The sequence below is a fragment of the Numida meleagris genome, chromosome Z (assembly GCF_002078875.1).
Source record: "Numida meleagris isolate 19003 breed g44 Domestic line chromosome Z, NumMel1.0, whole genome shotgun sequence".
NCBI lineage: Eukaryota > Metazoa > Chordata > Aves > Galliformes > Numididae > Numida > Numida meleagris.
The window spans coordinates 23,084,247-23,105,796 of NC_034438.1; the positions used below are offsets into that span (position 1 = coordinate 23,084,247).

Genomic DNA, 21,550 nt, shown 5'->3' on the forward strand with positions numbered 1-21,550 from the left:
ATTCTATGATTCTATGATTCTATGATTCTATGATTCTATGATTCTATGATTCTATGATTCTATGATTCTATGATTCTATGATTCTATGATTCTATACACGTATATGTATGTCTGATTTGTCTTATGACTCATGCATACCTTGAAAAAAATAGTACCTACTATAACTTAGTATTAGGAATCTTCATTTTGAGTTGATACAGAATTTAAAATGTTCTTAACGTGTATAACTTTATACATGGAAGACTTTTTTTTCAGCCTGGAAATAACTTACCATCATGAAACTGCAAATAAAAAGGGAAAAAATCATAACAAATTAGTTGCTTCTTAAATTTTGACAAGCTCAACTGAACAGAGAATAAATACCTTATTTCAGGATTTGATATTGGTTTCTTGAAAGTTATTTATTAAACTCCTTCGGAAATTTTAAAATTATCCTTTTAGTATCATGCTGAAGGGTTAAAAGAGCTGTGAACTCAGTTGTAGATATTCTTGGCGCCCAAAATTGGAGTGGGCCATGAGGAGATTAGTGATACATTTTCCTACTTTCCATGGAGTAGAAATGGGAACCTACTGTCCTAGTGCCTTGTTGACTGATCCTTAGCTTGCACATTCATTGTTACATTTGTTCTGTTAAGAAGGAAATGGCCACTGTAAAATAAAATATTAATTGCTAATAAAATAGCAAAATGTAATGTTCTGAGACATTGAGAGAAGAAACTTTCAGAGGTGTTTGTTAATGTTCAAGAGAAGTGCTGTCTCTTAGATTGATTGCTGAAGAGACCCTTAAAAAAAAAACACTTTTGATATGGATTTTGCAAGGCTCTTTTGCTTGAGCTCTGTGAAGTGACCAAATTCTTCTTTTTCTTCTTTGTTTTTGGAGAGATCTGCTTGACCTTAGTTTTTCATATTTTGCTTAAAAATAGTTTTTTTCATGGATATTACTTTCTTTTTTCTTCTGTGAGATGTATAAACAGCTAATAACATTCAAAATCTTTATACCACCATTCCTTGTTTTCTAGGTTTGGTCTATAATGACATAAATGACGAAGTATTTCATGTTCTTTAAACATGACTGTGAATTTAGTCAATGTACTTCTCCTGTGCATGATCAAGACTGATAAACACAGTTGTCTGCTGCCTTTGGGAATTAAAATCATGGGGTGGAGTTCCATAATCTTAAAGGGCTGGTAAAGCTCAAATTAGAAACTGCATATTAGACATCAGTACTTTGAGAGTATTTTAAATGGACTTACAATGTACATCTTGCTTTTAACAATGGGTTTTGTGATGCCTTTAAGATATTAAGTACATACTTGCTGAGAGGTGATTGATGCAAACATACTGTAAAAAAAAAAAAAAAAGTACAGATCTTTGTATGAGAAGAGCCTTATGAGTCTGTTCCCTTGGTATTCTAAGCAATCAGACTGTATGCAATTCCTTTCATCATGTCATTAGCCTGTGATATAAAACTTTTTAGGCTTCCTGCCTCCACTTTTGTTCGTAAGGCTGTAGAGTCTGGGCTTATCAAGTAATCTCCTAGCTTGTAGCTTAGACATTCACAGTCAATTTATTACTTTATCTTGCTAAAAATATTCACTTCTAGTTTAAATATATCTTCTTTCTTTTACTATTTAGCCACTCACTGTAGGAAATAATTCTATTTTGGTTATAGCACCTTTATTTTTTTTTAAGGTGAATGAAGGCAAAACTGCATCCTTTCTTGGCTCTCCTTTTCCTCGATGAGTACAACTTTTCTTGTCCGTTCCTAATCCAGCTTAGGTTTTTCCCCTGCCACTCACTTATAGATACTAAGAGTCCTTTCAGTGTTCAAGGTAAAACCTTGTAAGAATCTTCAGCAACTTAATAATACTACATACTGTGCTGGTGATAATTTTAAAAAATAAATTCTTATAGCCATTAGAATACTCTAAGATTATAGTGATGGGCTTCACACCTGTATCTTGTATGAGGTAGTGGCTAACAGACTAAACATTTTTAGATGTGATTTTCTTCTTCGTGCGCATGGATATAGGTAGAGAGAATCCTTCACACTGGAGTGTCTTCTTTAGGTAGTGAAAATGGTAGAAACCTAGAAGAACAGCATTTTATCAGTAGGAGCTCATAACTCACCAATAAGTTAGTTCTTGATTATAGTGAGAAATGTATTTTAAAGAATAAAACAAATAGAAATTAAAGAACAATTTGAATATTTTTTGAGGAATTTAAAGAATAATTAGGACTTAAGAAATGTGAACTCTAACAGCCTTTAAAGAGGATATTACCAGCTTCAGGAAAGCAAAATCCATTGGTTTTATTTCTTATGTTACCGGTAGAGACTGATTTTTCTGAAAAGATCTAGAGCAGTGTTTAAGCAAATTGGATCCAGAGAAAGCTGAAAATAACAAGGAGCTAAAAAGGCAAAGGCCTCTTTGTGGTGAACAAAACTACAGTTCATGTATTTCTTATTTTCTCATCACTTTCCACTGTACCTGGGGCTAACTATTTATTCCATCAGCAAACTGAGTATTATTTTTAACTCTAACCAAGAAGTGGTTACTCATTTCCCTTTCTTTGGATGAGCATCAAAGAAATACCTCATCATGGGCTTGTAAACTTCTGTTAGAAAAGCAGATTAGGTGGAGATGGCTTAGAACTTCTTAGGCGTATGTAGAAACAGCAAGATGTTCTCCAGAGGTGGAAGACTGGGCAGATAAAACTTGAGTAAAGATTTTTGTTTTCATAATAAGACTTCACTGAAATGCTGAAAGGCACACAGAATCTTGCTCAAAGTCTTTATTTACTCATTTTATATTTTGTCTGAGATATAAGCTGGAGAACAGTTGAAAATAAAGATGGTGTTCTAAACAGCACGGTATTAGCTTTGAATTAGGGTCTCAGTGCATGGTAGATCTACTAGTTGGGTAACATTCAGTCAGACTAGTTACAGTAGAAGAAGCTTTGCTTTTAGGTCAAGACAAATGGTCTGAGTTTTAGGCTTTGTGACTTAGCAAACTCATTTAATGAATCATTGAAGTGTTGCATGCTTTAAAAAGGAGCTTTTCACTGGTGGAAAGCTACTAAGGACTGTTAAAGTAGTACATGTGGTTGCTTTAATTTTATGCACCAGTTTTTATGTGTGTTTACTATCGAATCTGTGAAGAAGCAAAAACTGAGGAAGGCATGGAAACAAGTCCAGTATAGAGTATATGCTTAAAGTAAATGGTATTGTCTTCCTGGAACCATAAGGGAGATTGAGAGTGTATTTTAAGAAGTCTTAAATTCTTATTCTGGCCTTAGTAAGTCAGTCTGTGGTTATGTTTGGCTGCCTTAAATGAAAAGGCAGAAATGTTAAAATTCTTCTGCTTTTGGAGGCCAGGCTGGGAGAGGGGAGGGGGGAAGATAGTGCTTAAAGATGTTTCTTATTTCAGTTGAAACTGCAAAACAGGTTCCTAATTAGACTGTGGTGCAGGAGTACTCAAAGATGGAGGAATTTTATGAAGCCATCTGGAAACTTTACTGATTGTTTTCATTGAGTTGTAATAGTCACAACTTGTATCGCTAGGACAATACTCTGAATATAACATTGGCATGAGAAAGAGGGGCTGGATTGAAAGCAAACCCTTTGATTTAAAGAGTGTATATGCACATGTGAGATAATGTCTTTCTGTTCAGACTATCACTGTGGGATAGCCATGCCACATTCTACAACAGTCTCAGGCTGTCTACCAATTAAATAAAATGGTGTGTTATTTGCGTACATTTCAACAAAACTTTGCAGTTGCTATCTCCAGGCCTTCACAGAAAGATAACTGAACTGTCTTGATTGGAATTATTCTGTTCCACTTCTGCCAGCAAACTATTTTATTTGTAAACTTAGCATTTTGCAGGCCACAGTGTGTGGTAATCTGGGGCAATGATTCGGATGCTAATAATACTCCTCAGTAGTTGTGATTTATTAAGCCAGTTGACATTTAGGAAGAAGAATAGCCTGAGCCTGCCAAATTTTTTTTAGTTCATTGCTGAAGAACTTGCTACTGGTGAGAGTATTTAATTAGCGAACAAATGTCTGGGCCCCTGAGGGCCCTGCTGGGCCTCAGCATTCCTCCTCAGCCTCCCCTGGGCCCTCTCACACCTTTGCTTGGGGAACTGGAAGCCCATTTCAGCCTGCTTGAGCAGACAGTCCATGCTGGAGCTGTGTTACAGGTCTGCTTGTTCCTAACCCATCTGTTACTGTTTGGCCTGGTGCCTGCTTGTGCCTGCTAACTTCTGGACTGTCTGTGGAACCCATTTCAAAGAATGGATCACTTTTGTGGCTTTCCTCTGGATGCACTGCGACAGGTCCATGTCTCTCCTATACTGAGGACTCCACATGTGGACACAGTACTCTAGTTGAGGTCTCGCCAGTGCAGAATATAGCGGCAGGATCACCTCCCTTGCCCTGCTAGTCACACTTCTTTTGATGCAGCCCAGGATGCAGCTGGCTTTCTGGGCTATGAGGGCACATTGTTGGCTCATCTTCAGCTTTCCATCCACCAGTGCCTCCAAGTCTTTTTTGGCAGGGCTATGCTCTATTTTTTTTGTCCCCCAACCTGTATTGTTAGTGGATGTTGCCATGACAAGGGTGCGAGACCTTTCACTTGGATTTGTTGAAACTCAGGAGGTTCACCTGGGCCCACTGTTCAAACCTGTCTAGGTTTCTCTGGATGGCAGTCTCATTCCTTGGACGTATCAACTCTTACTCTACAGCTTGATCTTATCTGCAAACTTGATGAGGGTGCACTTGATCCCACTGTTTATATAATTGATGAAGATATAAAAGCATCTTCCCCAGTACTTGTCACTGACCTCTATCTGGACACTGAGCCATTTGCGAGTATGATCTTGCAATCACTTCCTTGTCCATTGAACAGTCCACTTATCAAATCCATATCTTTCCAATTTAGAGGGGCAAATGTTACAGGACCTTTGTCAAAGACCTTATTGAAATCCAGATAGATGACATCAGTGGATCTTCCCTTGTCCACTGTTGCAGTTACACCAGCACAGAAAGCCACTAGGTATGTCAGGCAGGACTTGCCTGTTGTGAAGCCATGCTGGTTGTCCTCTGTCACCTCTTCCATGTGCCTTAGCATAGCTTCCAGGAGGATCTGTTCCATGATCTTCCTTGTCACAGAGATGAGGTTGACAGGTCAGTAGTTCCCTGGATCATCCTTCCTACCGTTATTAAAAATGAGTGTGGCATTTCCTTTTTTCCAGTCACTGGGGACTTCACCTGACCACCATGACTTTTCAGGTATCATTGAGAGTGGCTTGGTGACTGTGTTGGCCTATTCCCTTGGGACTCTGGGATGCATCTTTATTGGGACCCATAGACTTATGGATGTTCAGCTTCCTCAAGTGGTCACAAACTTGATCTTCACTTACAGTGGGAGAGACATTTGTTTCCCAGTCCCCACCTTCTGACCCATCTGCTTGAGTGGTGTGTGAAGAGCAGTTGCCAGTGAAGGCTGAGGCAGAAAAGTTGAGTACCTCTGTTTCCAGCCTGCCTGTTTTGCTCACTAGGGAGGTATGTCCCTTTCTGATGGATGTACCTTTAGAAGCTTTTCTTGTTCTTCTTTTCACCCCTTGCCAAGTTCAGTTCCAGCTGGGCCTTGCCCTTCCTCGCTGTGTAAAACACAGCCTAACAGTATCCCTATACTCCTTCCAGGGTTCCTGTCCCTGCTTCCACTGTCTGTTCTTCTTCTTGCTCTCTAGTTTGACCAGCAGGTCTCTGTTTGGATGTGCCTGTCTCTTGCCTTCCTTTCCTGACTTCCTACAGTTGGGGATGGAGAGCTCTGGTGCCCTAAGGAAAGCTTCCTTAAAGATCTGCCAGCTCTGCTCCACTCCCTTGCCCTCAAGGATGGTTTCCCAGGGGGTTTTGTCCACTAACTCCCTGAGGAGGTGAAAGTGGGTATTCCTAAAATCTAGTGTCCCGATTTCCCTTTTTTCTGTTCCATATCTCTCAGGAGCATGAAATCCATCCTTGCATATTCACTACAGCCTAGGCAGCTTCCAATCCTGCTATCACCAATCAGTTCACTTGCATTGGTGAGCAACAGGGCCAGCATTGCATCCCCCCTGGTGGGGCTGTCTACTACCTGGCCCAGGAAGTTACCTTTGATGCATTCCAGGAGCCTCCTGGGCTGCCTACAGCTTGCTGTGCTACTTTTCCAGCAGATGTCAGAGTGGTTGAAGACCCCCAGCAGGATGAGAGCCTGTGATCATACTGCTTTCTGTAGCTGGAAGAAGGCTTCATCAACAGGCTTCGCTTGATCAGGTGGCCTGTAGTGGACAACAACGATGAAGTGCCCTTTGTTGCCTCAGCCTCTGACTCTCACCCATATGCATTCAACTTGCTCATAGCCATTCTGCTGAGACAGCTCTTCCCACTATCATTCTTTCCTGATGTAGAGGGCATCACCTCCTCCCCTCCTGCCTCATCTGTCCCTTCTGAAATACAGGTAGCATTGATAGCCATGCTCAAGTCATGCGAATCATCTCACCAGGTTTCAGTGTTGGCAACTATGTCATATTTTTTAGTGGCTTCCAACTCCTCCTGCTTGTTTCCCAAACTGTGTGTGTTGGTATACCGGCACTTCAGCTGGGAGCCAGCCTTATCACCTTCTTGGAAGATAACTCTTTAACTCCTTTGGACTATTTTCCTTGAGTTTCCCTGTTACCTTATTCTATTGTCTCAGTGGTCCCTGACTCATTGTCATAAGATTTCAAGTGTCCTGCAGTGTTGCCAGAATGTCTCAGGGAAGCAGATTGAAAGCCCCCAGTAGTACCCTGTCCCTTCAACTTAGCTACGCTGTCCCACACCTTGCCATGGACAGGCTCGTTATTATCACCCCCCTTCAAACCTAGTTTAAAACCCTGCTAATGAACCCTGCTTGCTTTTCTCCAGGGGCTCTAATCCCACTTTTTGAGAGGTGAAACCCATCTAATGTCTACAAGTCCGGTGCTGTGTAGGTCATTCCATCATCAAAAAGAACCCAGAGTTTTTCTGGTGGCACCAGACATGAGGCAAAGTGTTTATGAACTGGATCCTTCTGTTTCTTTCAGTGTCATTAACCACAGTAGGAAGTAGAGAATAGAAGATGACCTGCGTCGTTGATTTCTTCAGCAGTTATTCCAGGGCTCTGCATGTACCTTCTTTGTCACCACTGATGTGTAAGAGCAGCAATAGATAATGATCTGTTGGCTGTACCGGACTAGGCAGTTTTCTTCATGTAAGCCCCTTGGAGGAAGCAGACTGCTCTAAGAAAAGAAACCCTGACTGTAGTGGGATAATGCTGCTTTATGTGTTGTGTCTTGTCCAGTCAGTCACAGTGATGGCTGAGCCAAAGCCACCTAGAGCAGCTTTCTTCTTCAAAATGGGGCTAAGGAAGATTTTTGGTGACTGGGAATAGGTTCTTGCTAGAGAGGTCGCTGCAAAACAACTCAATGTGTTTGGCTGCCTTTGTGAGGGAAGGCACTGAGTCACTCTTGAGCTGTCAGAAGTGATGATTTTTATGGAGCAAGGCCAGAGTGTTGGCCATGGTGTAATTCATACTGCTGCTGTGTGAGGGTGACTTGTTTTTATCCTTTGCTCTCTCTGTCTGTGACACAGAGATGTGACTTAAGAAGCATGTTGTAAAACTGGACTTGCTAAGTACTTTTACCCAGCCTTGAAAGTAAACCGTTTATGTCCTTTTATCCTTGTGGCTAACACTTGATCTCCTATTGATTGCAGCAAGTGTAGGATTGGATTCCTAGCTGGTGTTTCATATTACATATTTCAAATAAAGTTCTAGGCTTAATTGTAATAAACACAAAAAGACAAAATTCATTTCAGTGAACAACTTTGCTAAAAATGAATTTGCCTATCTTTTGTTTTAATTGGTAATGAACAACTTGTTAAACAAATCCAGTAATTTGATTCGCTGATCTCTCAGGTGCTTACTGTATTAGGAAACAGGCTAAGAGAGATCATTCATGCAGGTCTGTTAACACATGCTGTATTTTTTTGGTTCGGTTTTGTGGGAACTGATAGGATTATAAAAATGTAATATTTGGTTTAAACATTTTAATGATATATAAAACTAGACTGTACCACTTTCTTGGTTGAGGTGGTGTGGTGGGAAAACAGGAATTAAGAGCATGGATCAGCAGTGTATTAGGAGTACATCTGGGTTTTATTAGGTGTAAACTTCAAGGCAGGTGCATTTGGGTGAAATGTTTCTTGTAGCTCACAACAATTGAGGTTTTTTTTTCATTGAAATAACCTAGAAGTTTTATTGCTTTCAATAGTATGCTACTTTGAATTTGCTTTGAATTATGTGTCTGTAGATATGTGATATGATCTTCTAGATTGAACAAATTAGGTATATTATACTGGAGAAATGCAAAATGAAATATGAAATTTTGTTTTGTGTGAAAAAAGGATATTTAGCATGGGAAGAAATGTTAGGGAAAAAAAAAGCTGCTGTGTATCCTAAGTTGTTAGTTTCCTTTGTTGTTTAGTATTGCAATTAATTTAGCAACTTTTTTAACCTGCTACTAGCGTACTGCTAAAGAAAATGCTTTCTCCTTGTTTTGTTGCTTCTGAAGCTAGCCTTAATGACGCCTATGCAGTAGTATGTTCTTTAATTTTTAACTGTTCTGCACTGATAGCAAAAGACAAAGAACCCATTGAATGAATTATTTCTATTTATAGTGACATAATTGGCCATACAAACTTGCTTGAAGAAAGTAAATATTTCTTTGATAGGGATACTTGTTATTGTATAATACATGGAAGTATTGCACAGTAGTATATCTGAAGAAAAAGCTACTTGAAAAGGATGTTTTAAGATACAGCGGATATATCTGTATTATTTTTTCCATTTTTGCTGGGGAGCCTGTGCATAGGCTGTTCCTGTTGTGTAAAAAGTTGGGGTATGTGACAAAGGGATGTTACCAAAATAGCTGTGTTCTCTTAACTGCGTCCAGCTTATTTGCTTCTCAGTTTACAACTGACTGTAAAGAAAAAGCTTTAAATCAGTGGCTCTGGAAAGTACACAGTATAGACAACCGTTTCTCCATGAATTGCACCGAAACATTTCTCCATTTTTAATATAGTGCTTACTTTACTCCTTTTTCTTGTCTATTTTGGGAGGTGGGAGGAGAAGGTGCGGATTAGGGAAGTATTTATTGGGTCTTAGTGAGGAAAGGCATTGCTGTGCCTTTGGCAGGTGGTGGTGACTCCTCTGTAGTCATCTCTATGGACTGATCTGATCTTGCCCTCATTTATATTGCTTCGGGAGCCAGAACTCCATGTGAAGAAATTTCCTTAAAAACACAGCTTAGTTATAGTTGTCTGAACAATCCATTGATTTCAACTACTTAAAACTCAGTCTAAAAGAAAACAACTTGGTCTATTTTGTTCATGAAACTTTGTTTATTTGTCTCTGCTAACATGGTAGTATTTTAATTACCATGTTAACTGCATTTGAGGTGGGAGGGAAAAGTTGGAATAATCACAGATATTTAGTTTAGTTTTTTTTTTTTCATGGTGGAATACTCAATATGCTAGGAATTCTGAGATGATTTTAAGCCTTGTTTGACTTTCCAGTGTTCCCAGGGTGTTTTCCTCTGCTCTCAGCAGTGAGCTTTGTTAAGAGTTCTGCACAGACTTTTCCCTTGTAAAACCATCTTTTTGAAAGCAAATTACATCTCTAATGAGTTGCTGTCCTTCTAACTCATTTTATTCTTGTAGATAAGGGGAGTTCTTCATATAGCCTCTTCAGATATACATATAAAAATGCAGAATTTGTTGTTACTATGGAAAATCCTCTAGTTCAGCATCACTGAATCAACCTTACCTTACCTTTGTCACCTTATTTTATTGCCTTTTTCAGTTTTTTGATACTGAGTATCCAAAGCTGGATGTGGTATTTCGGGTGTGTATTTCAGGAGGGCTGGGTGAGGGGGAATTAGAGCTTAATAACAAGAGCTTAGCCCACAGATATGCCTCACAATATTCATGGCCTTCTGTGCTGCTACCCAGGGCTAAATCCTCACTCATGTTTAGCCAAACTCTGTTTCAGCAGAGCTGCTCCACAGGTATCTGTTCCTCAGTCTGGACTAACTCTACCTGTGGTAGAGGAGTACATGCTGAGTTCCATGAATATTTGGGGTGTGATGGAAAGGGTTTGGAGATATGCTTCATAAGCATGTAGGGCTTAACATGTTGTGTAGTTTAGGTTTTTATTCCACTGTATATAAAATAATTTTAAATTTATTTTGAAATCTTGGCACACATTATTGGTAAAATAGAGGAAGGGAAAAAGGTGCAACACTGAGCATGCTTAGTGGTTTATGTGTTACTTCTTCACATGCACTTATTTTCCTTAGTTCCCTAGTGGTTTGGAGTGATGACCAGAAAGCTACATTTCTGGCAAAGCAGAAGTGTCATGGTAGTGAAATGTTACCTGTGTGCTTTTAGTCTCTTGTGAGCAGACTTGTGCCATTCCAACCACCAGAAACTAATAATAAATATTGTTTTAATTTTTTTGGCTCTGTACCTTTTTTACATTCTGCATCAATTATTTCTCTAGGTATTGCCAGGCTTCTGAAGTGGTTAACCAAGGCTAAGAACATAGGACACTGGTGAGTAAACGAAATTCAGATGATATCTGGTAGTGCCCGCTCTGTGACTCTGAAGATTGACTACTGTATGAGGCCTGGAGGATGCAGCAGCTCTGTTCAGAGTATTTGTCTGATTTTTTTAATAAAATAATGATTTCTTTCTTTAAATGCCCAGCTTTATGCCTGTGGTTCTCAATTCCCACTCTGAAAATTCTAGTGTCTTTCGTAAAGACATATGTTGATTCTTTGCATCCTGCGTACCTATGGTGACTCAAGAGAGGAACACAGAGAGGGTCTAAGATAAAACTTTAAAAATTTCAGGTACTTTTTCAAGTGAACTTTCTTTATTAATGTGCTTATAAATGTGTTATTTGCACTTCCCTGGCTGCAGAGGTAGGTTGGCAAAGAGAGCCTTATAAATGCAGAGACAAACACATCAGCTGTTGATCTTCAATGATAAAAAAATCTTTCAAAAAGCAACTGTGTTTTCTTGCCAAGAGACAGTTATCTGGAATAATGTAATTTTCCTACTCCTCTGATTTCCGTAGCTGAACCACAATATGTGAAATACTTTTGCATTTATGGGATCTTACTTGATTCCAGGGCTGTTCATAGCAAATGTGAGTTTTTGGCATCCATAGCTTTGGTTGTGCATGCTGTCAGCTGATGTCCAAGAACAGAAAAAATACAATACAACGAGATACTCTTTCCCTATCTTTGTCTTCCTTTTTGCCTTTATGACCTCTGAAAGTTATATTTGAATAGTTGTTTTTTTTAATTCTGGAAATGCTGTTTCTGTCAAACTTTGAAGTATTTTATCAGTTCAGAACATCATTCATGCAAGTCTATATTTACTATCACTTTTCTAATTTTGTCTATATTTTACCAAGAGAAGCAAGTAAGTAAAATTTGAGTTTGTTAGTTTATTTTGCTTACTTTCTTTTTCCCTACTGTCATAATACCTCACCCTAACCTCCCACTCTTAGCCTTTCAGTCCTGTATTAATGGTGTCACTGGTGCACAGACCCGCGGACTCATGCCCTGGGAAAGGGAAAAGGGAAAAAGGGTAGGGAGACGAGCCTAAAAACAAAACAGTGGCAACGATCTGAGGAGAAACAAACTAATTTACCAAATAAGATATCGGAATGCAAAATAACACACTATAATACACTATAATTACAATTTAAGCTAATAAATCCAATAAAATAAGAGTGTCCAAAATTAAGGAAAGCCTTACTCTAGTGCCGATGGTGAGACAGCTGGGGAGCAAGATGCCGCTGGGATGAGAGACGGGACAAGAAGAGGGGAGAATGTCTCATGATATGTGAGTTTTTATCTTTCCCTCTGACGAGAAAACGATAACAGAACAGCAGAGTACCCTGGGAAATGTAGTTCTTCTCTTCTGAGAACCAGGTACCCGCAACAATCCACAGAGCTGGAGCACTAACTCTTTAACTCCTGGTACACTACATGATGTTATGATGTGGAATACCAATAACCAAAAATCATAAAACCATGACAGTGCTTTACATCTGCTTTATCCCTCCTTCTCAGTCAGAATGAAATTTGTTCTTTCCTGCTTCTGCAAGCGTTTGCTCGGGCATTCAAGAGTCGTCAAAAATAAATGCTGCATTTTCTGACATTTACATTAGTTCATTTAAACTAAGATAAATGTTACCGCCCTTTGCCCACTTCAAATGTATTCAAATATCTAGGATTTTTTTTTGTCATGAATACCAGGAAGACCTAAACATTCATATTGAAAACCACTTTTTGCCCTTGTTCTTGCTCATACATGTAGACTTATTAGAAGCCACAATAAAGTTCAGGTTCATGAAGAACTAATCAAAAAGAAATTAAAACTACACTGAATCTCACCAGCCATTCTCATCCTCACCTGAGGATTTACCTACGTGTAAATGGATTTGTCTTTGTTTGTCTCTGTGACATATTTATTCATGTTCTGCTTGTTGGGTGGTACCCAACATGTACCACTCCAGAACTGTGTGATCCCACAAAACCCTGAAACTACTGGGAAGTTCCTTTACAAGTGCATAAGCTTTGGTATATGCCTCTTCATGTATGAACCCTGATAACACCATATACCCAGTGTTCCAAAGTCCTTTGTCCCAAATATTCTGATAACAAAAACTATCCTTCAGTCAAGCTAAGCATGCCTGTAGTTTAAGGGGAACTTAAGGAAAATGTACACATTGCTTTCAGAAGTAACTCTAAAACTTGCTTGTGGCTGCTGCTGCTTGTTGATTAGGTGCATTTAGAAGTAATCTTATAAACAACTGTAGTGGCTCATGTTAAGTAATTTCTGATTTTTTTTTACTCAGATTTAATTGCATGGCTTCAAACAAATCATTTGTGCTGATACTTGTTACTTTATGATTAATACCATGGTCTTTTTGGTGGGATGCTCTGATATGAGACCCCACGTCATCAGAGAATCAGAGATGTGCTTAAAGGTCATTAGAATATATTACAAATACTATTTGTTTAGAAACTAAGGAGATGTTTAAGCATTTTGTTGAATGGAGAAACAGCTGAAGTGCCAACTCTTGTTAGACAGGCATCTTGCTTGTGTTATGGATCAGTGAGATATCGTACTATACATTCACAGAAGTTGCTGGGGATGAAAACTGAACTGTGGGGAAGAGGTCTGTATACTCTGTGGCACTGTGGATGACTTCAGTGCATTGTAGGCAGTTTGTACATCTTTACATAATACTGAATATACGTATTCAATCCTTTAAGTCTGATGTTCTTTAAGAAGCTCTTAAGAATAAAGGTACTTCTAATTAATTTAAAATTATTTATTGTAAACCTTTACAGAGGAGCAAGACTTCATAACATTGTGCCTTGAACCAGTTAACAGGGGAGCTTTATAGCGCTTAGCAACATAACAAAAACACCAGTGCATGCATTAAGAATATGAAGCTATCTTAAAGACCTGGACAGCTGTCAGCATCATTAGTTGGGAACTCTATGTAGAAGCTTACGCACACAGTTAATAAGATTAAGTCTGTGCAGATCTAATATGTAAAAAGAAAAATAATGTTTACTTTTATAACTAAATATATGCATAACATGGCTTATCTTTACATGTTCTACTGAGCAAAGTAGAGGCCTCAGTGTCTGGATATTTCTTATAGGCTTCTTATAAGTTGTCTGGGGAATATCTGAAAACAAGCAAACACCTACTTTCATGAAAAAATTCACTTCAATTGCAATAAAATAATTAATAAAATTGTAACTGGAACCTATATTATATGTAAAGATTATTGTGAAAACTACATATTTTGACCAGCCAGTATGGTTCCTCTCCAGGCAGTGTTACTTACTTGACTCTCCTACACAGTTGCCTTGGTAGGATGAGGGATTTTTCTGGCCCAGGAAACAACTGGGAGAAACCAGGATGAAGGACTGCAAGTAGAATGTCTTTCTGAAGGTCTTTCCTTGCATACTGATAGCCCTCATAGAAAAGAAAGCCATGGTTTGTTGTTGGTGTTATAGCTGTCATCTCACCTATGTTTTGACCTTCATCTGCTTCAGTATTTTTACGACTTTAGGAATTGTATTTTAAGTTTTTGAAGCCTTGTTGTATCTTAGGCCTGAAAGAGAAAAGTTGTTAACAGTTTTGATGTAATTGAAAGGTCACTGTATGTCAGTCCTACATAGCTCACAGTAGAATATAGATGGGAACAGGGAATTGATTTGGGGGGTTTTAAAGCTTTGTATGTATGTTGATACACTTATGTACTATGTACATCACAATAGAGAAACAGGTTTGTTTTTTATTTTCGCTCTAGAAGCCAAAAGTGGAGTTGTAGTCAGTCTTGATGATTTTACTTTGTTTTGTTAAGAGCCAGAGTAAACAGGAAGTATTACATTTGTATTGCTTTTCCTATATAAGCAACGTCTTCTCTGTGAGTATGGTTTGCCTGTTTTTTCTTTTTCATATCTTTTTTCTTTGTATGCTTCTCTTGTGAGAACTTCTAGGTGATTTTAAAACACGAACCTAAAATGGTGTTCTGCCTTCCAAGATAGAAGCAGAAATAGCAAAGGACATCTTGTCACTTTATTTCCTTTTGTCTGTCATCAGAAGGAAGAGAGGATGAGTTTCTAAATCAGGAAAATATGAAGGTTTGGAGTTCTTTCCTTGGGAGAGCACTGGGATTACAGCATCCGGAAATATAGGATTACTTGCGGATACTGTAATGCAGGCTGAACAGTCTATTTGCTTCTGGAGCAACAGATAGAGTGGCAATTTTAATTTTGGTTTTTCTGGAACTTAATGCACTTTTTGATATGGAGATACCATGAAGCATGCAGTAAGTAAATGGCAATTGCAGCTGCAGGAAGGAGTATGGCACAGTGGATAGAGATGCCTGTTGTGACCCTTGGATTCTATTTCCACCTGCTAAGTGATGTTAGGGAAGTTAACTGTTTCTTATACTTCTTGTCTGTTTAGGCTGTAAGGCACTTTCTCCAGATGCTGCAGATCAGTGTGTTTCACAGTGCTTTAGTGTCTGTGGATTTCTTCAGTTGCTGTTGCAGTACTTGCAGTTTCCCTTGCTCTGTGATATTAAGTCTTAGGGACTTGCTGTGAGGCATGGAATCCTGAAGACAGTTGAGTATTAATTCTGCCAGAATTAAAATAGTAATACTGTTCAGAGCATGGTTTAATGTTGTGTCCAGTCTTACAGGCTGATGCCAGGAGTAGCAGTACCACTTAAGCCTGTTCCTTCCCCTCTCTTGCATCCGTCCTTGCATCAATCTCTAGTCCAAGGTGAGTTTAAGGTAAGCAGCAAATGCAGTTTTAAAAAAAAAATGCAGGAAAATGGCATCAGACAACAGTGCTGGGCTCGTTTGTCCTGTGGCTGTAAAATTGCTAGATGTAACACAAGGGACAAACAGGGAATAAGCAGCTGGAGGTAGGTGGGAGAGGGGTTCTGTTTCTTTTAGCAACGAGCAATAGATATACCAGTTGAGACACAGCATGAAATGTATGCTTGTTAAGAGCTGCATTTTACAATCAGATTTTGAGTGTTCCAGAACAATGGCTTGCAAAGGACATGATACTCCAACTTTCAGCTTGATTTCGTTGCTACGTTACATAGTCTTCACTGGAAGTATTTTTTTCCCTAATATTGCTTTTTAATTGGCTTCTCTGAAATAGCAGTCATCTTTGTGATCCACATTGCACTTTCAGGGTATATTTCTGATGCCTAAATATAGTTCCTATTTTACTTAATTTTCATGTAAATTGAAGTCCACTTAATCTTGCAAATTGAACTGACAGAAGTTGCTCTTGATGTGATGTATTCTGCAGACATTGTGTTCATGATTTCCCCTTTAAACTCTGTCGAGCAACTTCATTCTTCTTTGAAAATGATTTCTGTAATTGAAGCTGACTCTTTGAAGGACATTTTTCACCCATTGCCCTTTCTCTTAAAAATGTATGCGCTAGATTAGATTGGTTTCTTTGATCTTATTTTCTTTGTGAACCTTGTGTAATAAGATATTGTGTTGAAGGACCTGTCTTTTCTGCCTACTTAAACTAACTGTGAAATAAAAAGGTGAGGGCGAAGGAGGAAGAGAAATCTTTTGGAGCTATAGCATTTAACTCTAATCAGAGAGCTTTTACCCATACCCCACTCATGGCAGCAAGAATATGAATATACCCTGACAACTGCATTTGCAGCTGAGGTCACTGAGTGAATCCAGCAAAGGCAGACGAGCAGGTCAGCAGCTGGAAAGGGAAGCACAGCTCTGAGAGCACTGCAGCCCTACAGAGACTCAGTTCCCAAGTACGGCTGGACTGGCCAATGATGTTGCTGAGAATTTCACATCTGTTATTTCTTACTGCCCGCTTTTCTGGCAGCAGCCTATCTTCATTTTTTCCGTTACAGGCAGCTGCTGGAACTAAAAAGGTCTTTAGCTCATTTTCATATGTGCTAGATGGTCTGTTTTTTACCTTTCTATTCACTTTCTTCTTTCTATGACATAATACAACACACTGACTTATTTCAGTAGCATGTGATCTGTGTGTTGCACTCTATAGATGTGTGGGAAGATAAGTAAATGTGTTAGCCTGTATGTGCAAATCATTTCCAAGGAGCAAGGCCATCATAAATTCTGGAAAAAAGTAACTTATAAGACTAAACTGCCAGGGAAAGAGTTAGAAGAAATCCATATAACGTGAGTGAGACCAATTGTGAGGAATCACCATTGTTTTCATCAAACTGTATTTTCTACGCTGGATGTGATTTGGGTTACCTTGCATAGAATGCAGGGCAGTGCAGTTTGCACAAGTAGAGCTAAGTACTTTATGACCAAGGAGAACTGAACTCCTTGAAAGACGTAGGTCCTCCTTCATTTCTTGACTCTGACTTAACCCTCTTCTCTGTCCCACAGACAACTTGTTTTCTCATGTCCTCATGGCCTCTCTAGCTTTAACTATTGGAGTTATTAGATTACTTACCAATACTGTTGAAAGGAGGAAGACATTAGGGATTTTAAGTGCATTTGCAAGTAACCTGTTGGCTGCTCAAACTCATGTGGTCTAGATGCACTGGGGAAATGAAATACAGGAAAGCAATGTGAGCATTTTTCCAATAATTTATGCAGGTATATGGTGGGAAAGGTATCCAATGACAGCTGTGAACTGAGAGCGGCCTGGGCTGGCAGGTGAGCAAATGTTAGTAGCTGCACTTTTTACGAATAACAGATATCCATCAAAATCCACTCTTTATTGATTTCAGAACAGCATGAGATTACAATAGAGATGTGACCTAATCAAGGACATCTACTGATATGCCCTGATCGTATGGTTGCAGTGCTTCCCTCAGCCCAGCAGATGCAGCACCCTGCAGGAAAATGTAGGAGGAGTTTGGAAGAGTAAGCAATGGTGAAGGAATTTGACTTACAGTGAGGTGGAATAAATGGGAGGAACAGATGGAAGGAGAGTTAACATTTCAGACCAAAGGTGAATGTCTTCTTGTGGTACGTGTACCTCTTGAAATACTTGAAGATGCCCATGAAGGAGGTCGTTAAAATTGTTATCTTTTTGTTCTACAATATTAGACAGGTATACTGGTGGAATATTTTGAACGTAATAAATGGTCTTGATTTGAATATTGCTGTAATCAAATTTTGCGGTAGGCTAGTAGGTTTTTTGTGCTTTTTGTATTGCTTATTTTTTTAATGCAAGAGCATAATAGTTTTGTCTGCTCTGTAGAAGACCATGGAAGTTTGCAATTGTCCTCAGCTGGATAACTTTTAAGACAATGTCTTAGACAAATAATACAGGAAGATAAATATTTTCATAAGAATTCTTTTGGGGGTAAAATTGAATGCAGTAGAAAATGAAAAACTTTAGTCTCTAACGATTTCAAGATTTCATTAAATGAGGAAAAAATCCTTCCCTCCTTTTTTTTTTTGTGTGTGTGTATTGGAAAAGTTGAGACAGAGAATAACAAAAGGAAATTATATACTAGGTTGAAAAAACCCATTGAAATCCAACTAGTTTTCCAGATTGTGTTGAGCATGTTTTTCTCTGAGAATTGGATACAGTTCATATCCCTTTCTAAAACTGTCAAATCCATTAGGAGTATGATAAAGTACTCTTTTGTGCACAAATGATGAGACAGCATTGTATTTAAAACAAAGTATTTTCTAGGTCTTTCTCCCTGGCATTCTCACCAATCCATCTTCTGATGGTTGATTATCGAAGTGTTTTTGTTGGTTACTGAATTTTGATGGATGACCATTTTTCTGGCAGCCAGAGGGACTCTACAGGTACTCCTAGCTTAACAATGCTTTTGAAATACAAGGAGGATACTGCTTATCTGTAGATGAGACATCTGAGTGAATCAAAAGAGATCTCACCATGTGCCATGACTCTTATTTGACAAGTCCTCACCCCATTTATTTTTTACTTTTTTTAATCACCAGTCTCTCTGCACACTCCCTTCTAATTGAAGGAAATCTGTCAAGAGGAGTAGTGTGCCTTAATTTGTATTGCATTTCAGCAAATGATTTCAAAAATTAACTACTTCTCTTTTAGGATGGAAGTCAACTAACAAAACTTCTCTTTAATCACTTTTTTTCTTGGATCTGGAATTAATTGTGAAATGGAATTTGTGATAAACATCAGTCCCCTGATACCAGGCCTTGTATGTTGGGGTACAGGAAGGGCTATGTAGGGGAAGAAGTATAGCAAAGAAATGACACAAAATTACATGAGACATCAGCATTAAGTTTTTTACATTAAGGACAGTTTGTTTTTATATATTCCCAAACTGTTTTCATTATTATATACTGTCAGGTTTGGCACAGATGAGTATAGTGCAGATCTGAGCAGAATTTGGACTGTGTTCTCCTTTAATAATGTATTTTAATCTCTTTCTCTAGAGATTGCTGTCTACTTGTATTGGTTTTTCTTGTCAGAACTCTTGTGTAATGTTAATGCCTTAAGATTTGATGCAATATGTATTGCATCAAGGATAGATATACAATACAGAATTTTCAAGTTAGGTGGAATCTAAAAATACTGTCTCAGTCCAGTACTAGCAGGCATGATAATAAATTGGATGGAGTTTACTGAATAGATAATTATAGTGCTCTATAGAATGCTGTGCTATATACTCTGGATATCTGTTTTATTATAATACTAATTCAGCATCTAGGACTGATTAAATAGATCATTCTAAACATAAAAGAAGACAGGTCCTCTTTTAATGTTATGTTTTCTTATCCTCTGGCTTCCATATCATATCTGGGCTTATTGACAATTTTATAGAAATGAAACATAGAAAAGTTGGGTGCATGTGTGTATGTTCTGTGTATTCATCTCAACTATAATACTAGCTGCTGAAACACTTTCAGGGGTACATGTTTTCTAGGCTAGATAATGCGAGTAATATAAGAGACTTGCAAAGCTTATTAAAAGCAATGTGGTTATGATGTAAGACATGGTTCTACCTCCATCTCCTTAACATTACAGTGTGACATCTGGTGAGCCCTCTGACTCTGTTTTTGTTTCCTATCTGCAGTAATGGTTACACCATCACAACTTGAACATAAGGAGCTCCCAGACATATTAGAACGATCTCTTCCCTGCTCTCCCATCACAACAGCTTTATACTCACTCTGTAAATCTGCTCTGGGATGACATACACTGGTTTATCCATCCTTTCTTGAATCTAACAGTCAAAAACACATTCTCCTTTAAAAACTGCTTGTATCTCAAGCTCCAGTGATGCTTTCTTTCAAGATGCAATCTAGGATGTTCCTCTGCTGTGCTGCTAAAGTTGCCATCAGCTTTTCCTTGAGCTTGCCAACTCGGTAGACTGTTAACTAGGTAGGACATTTCTTTTTTTCAGCACTTTGTATGCATATATCCTCTTTGAGATGAAGTGCCCCTTTCTCTTGTAGCCCAGCTCCTTACAGCACAGCTCAAAGCCACCATCTTGTCCTGGAAGTCCTTGGGAGAAGCTCAGCCCAGCTTGCTGTGCTGGTCCAGTTTGGTTCTGTTGATTGTAAGAAGGCAACCCCCGTCATTACTATGGGTGCAGTGAGAAGGGCTGCCTGTGTTCCACCTCCTTTATTCTGTTCCTATCTGCAGGTCTTTTGCATGGCTACTAGAAGAGACATGCTACAGTGAGGAAAAAGTTCACAAAGAAAGAAAAAGAAGAAAGATTTCAGATATGTAGGCCTTCTTCAGTCATGCCCTTGGAAAGGGAAGAGTTTCTACATTCACTTAAAAATAGCAGAGTCCCAACTCTTAGAAACATTGCTGTGGAATCTTACAAAGGTTGGTGGGAATTAGAGGAGTAGATGAAGAGTAGCAAACAACAAAACAAAACAAAATCCAGTAGATAGGGAGTTCTTAAAGAAACAAAAGTTGAAAGGTTCTAATTCCCTGACTCCCACAAGGTAAATAACATTTGTTTTCCTCCTACCTCTCCCCCCATAGGATGTGAGCTAATAAACCCTGGGATATCCAAATGTGAGGTATGTAAGCTGTTAGGGTATCACAAGAGCTTCCAAGGAATTTCCAGGGATTGTGGTGGCGCCTCAGTAATGTTAGCCCCAGCTGCTTAGGTAGAAAGCGTAGAAGACACAGAGCAGAACATTCTGCAGATTTCATGAAGTTGTTCTAAGGCTAGACTGAGAAAGGAAGAGAAATCAACTGTATGAATGGCAAATCTGTCACACTTGAAGAAAACGGCTGGGTTTGCTTGTTTTCTCAGCCTGTAAGTTGTTCAGGCTTAGAGACCTACGGAAGTTATGCTGAAGTGTTCTTATACTTATTTCCTTATACTGGATGCTGATGATACAGAAGGTATTTTAGCTCCTACTCAGCAAACCTGTGTGCATGTATCATAAGAGTTTGAGAATTTCTTCTGAAACTGAGTTATCTGTGAATGTGCAGAGACATGTACATAAGTGTTTGTGGAACTGAGACTGGTACCAACCTGGGTATCACTGTGTTCTGCTTTCACTTCTTCTTTTGAAGAAAAAAAACATATATACTTCTTATTTAAACTCACTGAAATATTCTGTGTGAGTGAAGACCTGAATTTACTCAACTGTTGCAGTACTTCCCGTTTTGTAAAATATTTTGAATCTAGACAAGGGCTTTGATTCCAGGTTTTTTATTTCCTTGTGAACACGTGCCAACTTAAAACTGAGGCTTTCATGATATATCATAGAAAAATGTCAACGGTTTACGGGCGTTAGGCCCGATTCCGTGACAAAGGGGACGGGGGACCCAAGGGCCCACGTCCCGGGAAAAGGGGAAAGGGGAAAAGGGTAGGGAGATGGCCCTGAGAGCAAAGAACAGCGGCAACAATCTGAGGAGAAACAAACTAATTTACTAAATAAA

The 21,550-nt window shown here is 38.8% G+C and overlaps 1 protein-coding gene across 3 annotated transcripts in view; it reads left to right on the plus strand.

Annotated features, from left to right (window-relative positions):
- Positions 1 to 21,550, plus strand: part of LHFPL2 (lipoma HMGIC fusion partner-like 2) — a 129,809-nt gene that overhangs the window by 55,144 nt on the left and 53,115 nt on the right. For 2 of the 3 annotated variants that reach the window (XM_021379481.1, XM_021379482.1), the window contains one exon: positions 10,620 to 10,671. The exons of the other annotated variant lie outside the window; for it this stretch is intronic. The gene's annotated coding sequence lies outside the window, so the exon portion shown is untranslated. The remainder of the gene's footprint in view (positions 1 to 10,619; positions 10,672 to 21,550) is intronic. 3 annotated transcript variants of the gene reach the window in all.